The sequence below is a fragment of the Podarcis vaucheri genome (assembly GCF_965113315.1).
Source record: "Podarcis vaucheri genome assembly, chromosome: 7".
Classification (NCBI taxonomy): domain Eukaryota; kingdom Metazoa; phylum Chordata; class Lepidosauria; order Squamata; family Lacertidae; genus Podarcis; species Podarcis vaucheri.
In genome coordinates, this window is record NC_138765.1 from 99,200,018 (window position 1) to 99,204,468 (window position 4,451).

A 4,451-nucleotide genomic window follows, 5' to 3' on the forward strand; every position below is an offset into this window, starting at 1 on the left:
ATGAATCTTTTCCCACATTTCAAACACTAAACCGTTTCCTCTCTTGTATGGATTCTTTGATGGGAAGTGAGATTGGCGCTTTGACTGAAGCTCTTTCCACATTCAAAGCACTGATAGGGTTTCTCCCCTGTATGAATTCTGTGATGAGAAGTGAGATCACCACTCAAACGAAAGCTCTTTCCACATTCAAAGCACTGATAGGGTTTCTCCCCTGTATGAATTCTGTGATGAGAAGTGAGATCACCACTCAAACGAAAGCTCTTCCCACATTCAAAGCACTGATAGGGTTTCTCCCCTGTATGGATTCTGTGATGGGAAGTGAGATGGACCCTCTGACTGAAGCTCTTCCCACATTCCAAGCACTGATAGGGTTTCTCCCCTGTATGGATTCTGTGATGGGAAGTGAGATCACCACTCAAATGAAAGCTCTTCCCACATTCAAAGCACTGATAGGGTTTCTCCCCTGTATGGATTCTTTGATGGGAAGTGAGATGGGCCCTCTGACTGAAGCTCTTCCCACATTCAAAGCACTGATATGGTTTCTCCCCTGTATGAAGTCTACGATGAGAAGCGAGATTGGCACTGTGATTGAAGCTCTTTCCACATTCCAAGCACTGATAGGGTTTCTCCCCTGTATGGATTCTGTGATGGGAAGTGAGATGACCACTCAAACGAAAGCTCTTTCCACATTCAAAGCACTGATAGGGTTTCTCCCCTGTATGAATTCTGTGATGGGAAGTGAGATCACCTCTCAAACGAAAGCTCTTCCCACATTCAAAGCACTGATAGGGTTTCTCCCCTGTATGGATTCTGTGATGGGAAGTGAGATTCTCCTTCCGATTGAAGCTCTTTCCACACTCCAAGCACTGATACGATTTCTCCCTACTCTGTGTTCTTTCGTGTGAAGTGAGGCTATTCCTTCGAATGAAGCTCTGGGTGCACTGGGAGCTCTGACGGATGTTCTCTCCACACTCTGAATATTTATATGACTTCTCCGCTATGTGGATTCTGTTGTGCTCCCCCTTGTTCTTCCCTTCTAATTTATCACCATCTGCAATAAAGAGAGAAGCTAATCAGAGTCTCAGGAGGAAATGGGAACTCCGGATTATTGAACAATGTTAATGAATGCTTGTGATAGAGGAAGAACAGAAGAGAATTAGATGTGAGGCCTTACTATAGGTTTTACTGTTTTTGTTTTCTGGTATTAACTGAGATATTTCTTGGCTTTAATCTGGGATAGATTTTGTTCTGGCTCAATCATGGAATCCACTCCATCTCCAATCACAACTTATATTATGATCCAACAGGGATCCTTACTGAGAGAGTCCATGATCCCAAGATTCTCCTCCTTGACCTCTTTATGCAAAGCTCTCTGGTCCGGATTCAGCAACGTCCACCCCTTGTCTGTGAAACAAACAGCAACATCTTCACCTGAACACTCCCCATCAGAAGGTATCTCAATCTGGTTGGTCAAAATTTAAATTGACAGATGGCAATATATACAACTTAGAAGTATATTCAACTCAGATCAAAAGAAAGGATTTGCGAAAGAAGATTTGAAATTTAAAGTCACAGTGATACAGAATAACAAGAAATTGTTATCCAAAACCTATAGTCTTTTATTGCACTGGGAATTGATGGAGGAGGAAATGAAAGAAACGATGATTAGATGGTCTCAGGATCTCAGACATACTATCTATCTAGAGCAATGGGAGAAACTCTGGCGAGAGGCTATACGATTTACTGCCTCATATACAATTAAAGAACATTTTGTAAAGATGTTCTATAGGTAGCATTTAACGCCAGTTAAGCTGGCAAAGATATACAAATTGAAATCCAACCTCTGTTGGAGATGTGGTGGAAAAATAGGAACAACAATACAGATGTGGTGGAGGTGTGAGGAAATTAAGAAATTTGGGATAGTAGTGCACGAAGAACTAAAGAAGATGTTGAAAATATCAATAACAAAGAGAACCAGAGACATATCTCCTTGGATTGAGAGATGAAGAGATACCACGGGGGGGGGGGGATTTTTCTATATGCAAGTACTGTGAGGAGAATCAGAACGTACAGGGTTAAACAGTTCTGTGTGACGTCTCACATTCTGAGGTGTGGTTTTGTTCACATACGGGAATCTTTCTTTGCGTGTGAATTACTTTCGTTTTTAGCTGTCAAGCCGAGGACATGTCCGCTCGATCTCTGTGTTGATTTATGATGTTTTTCTGTACAATGATTAAAGACTTCTTAGATGAGCAAGAAGCCTGCGTACAGCCTTGGATTTATCACCCACCCAAGGCACGACCGCTGCTGCGAAACTCGGCTTGGAGCCAGGAAGACAGCTTAAGGCTCACAGTTGGCACGGAGAGTTGGCACAGGAAAGTGTGGCGGACGCCATTACATTCCACAAGTACAGCTGCTAGAATAGTGATTGCTGCTCGGTGGAAGTCACAAACTATACCCACAAAGGAGGAATGGATTTGTAAACTAAATGAATATTTAATTCTGGCAAAATTAACTGAAATTAGAAGAAATCAGTCGAATCAAAAATTTAAAAAGGAGTGGAAATGTTTTGATGAATATATGGCAAAATATTGCTCAAGAAAAGATACGCTAATATGCCTAGATAAAATGTGAAGTACTGGATGGAAGAAAAATTACCGTAGTAAGGAAAGATAATAAGAATATGAAGATGATTTGAGAAGGTTGTAGAATGCAAAGATTATTGTAAATTGTATAATGTGGAGGAAATACAGTGGGGGCGGAGGGAAGTGGGAGGAGGGAGAAAAGGATAATAGGATGGATTGAGGAAATAGAAATGTAAATGTATGGGGGGATGGGAAGGAAATTGTGTTGGCTTTGGTACATCTGTATTGTAAAGTAATATGTGAAAACCAATAAAAATAATAATAATTTAAAAAATTAAAACAGGAAAATATTTAAATTTATACGTAAATCTCTTTCTTCACTTTGAACCCCCCCTCCCATTTTCATGATAAGACCAGCTTTGTGTTGTTTCATTGGTAACAGAAGCGGAAAAATGACTATTACTCACTTAATCTAAGCACAACGGCCACAAGAGCTCCAGTCTAGGCATTTGGCTCTGCGATGTTGAATGTTCTCTGTGCTCTCCTGTTTCCCCTTTTTTTGTTTCAGTTGAAAGCAATTCATGGACCCAGAACTCATACACTGACCACTAATGATGAACTATATGTTATAGATACTCCTGCAAATTTATTCTGCTATGTTTGAGATATACAGACTCAGCCTACATATTTGTATCATCTATTATTCCTATCTTGCTTGTTTTATAAAGTTAATAAAAGTTATACAAAAAGAAGAGAAAAAGGCAACACACGGAGGCCCCATCTGAGTTCACACTGCACAGCAGGATCAGGTTCCTTTAAGGAGTCCAGGGCTGCGCGATGGATCAGTGAGTTGTCAGCTATTGGTAGGGCATTCAGATCACAGAACTGGTTTTAGACATTTTGAGCTGCCAATACATCGCGTTGGCCGGGGAGCTGTAATCTATTCCTAGCTGAAATTGCCTGCAGATGACAAAAGCGTAGGCAGGCAGGCAGGCAGGCAGGCAGGTGGGGGAGCCCGAAAAGGTGCTCCCCTTCTCCATCTCCATCCGCCTGCCGGCCTCCCCCCCACCCCCCAGCTGAGCAAGCCCCAATTCCTCTCTGGCTCCATCCCTCCAGGTCCCCATCTCCACTCTCCTGGGACTCACCAGATCTCTCAGAGGTCCCTGGGAGGGAACGCTCAGAGGTTGTGGGGAGGGATGCAGGAGACAGCCGGACCAGGTCAACCGTCCATCTTCCCCCTTCCATCCTTGCTAGGTTTGCAGGATCTGTCTCTTTCACCCTTTCTGAGGAGTCAAGGAGCCAAAACGAGCTGGAGGGTCCTGGGAGAGAGGAAGAAGCAAAGGGAGCCTCAGAGGCCCTGCAGGGATTTTCTGGCTGGAGGGGAAGCCTCCCAATATGTTGGGGGCCCCACCCACAGCAAAATCCCTGCTTTATCTCATTTCTGGCCAGAGAACTTTCCCTCTTCACCCTCCATCCCTCCATGTTCCCATCTCCCCTCCCCTGGAACTCACCAGATCTCTTGGAGGTCCCTGGGAGGGAACGCTCAGAGGTTGAGAGGAGGGATGCAGGAGACAACCTGACCAGGTCACCTGTCCATCTTCCCCCTTCCATCCTCACTAGGGTTGCAGAATCTGTCCCTTTTATCCTTCCTGAGGAGCCAAAACGAGCTGGAGGGTCCTGGGAGAGAGGAAGAAGGAAAGGCAGCCTCAGAGGCCCTGCAGGGATTCTCCTGCCCTAGATATTCTCCTGCCCCTGGAGAAGCACAAATGGGGCGGCCCCTTCCCAAGAGAAGCCCCATTTCTATACCTCTCCAGTGGTATAGAGTTGGATGTGGTCAAAAATGTGATGGCAAGAATAAATATTGAC

General features: G+C 44.1%; 1 long non-coding RNA gene across 1 annotated transcript; it reads right to left on the reverse strand.

Moving 5' to 3' along the window:
- Positions 1-943: 943 nt before the first annotated feature.
- On the reverse strand, positions 944-4,151 carry LOC309538105. The gene is made up of 3 exons (XR_014222112.1): positions 3,731-4,151; positions 1,318-1,404; positions 944-1,051 (listed from the first exon to the last, which is right to left on the reverse strand). It is a non-coding gene; the product is annotated as an uncharacterized lncRNA (long non-coding RNA).
- Between the last annotated feature and the right edge of the window lie 300 nt (positions 4,152-4,451).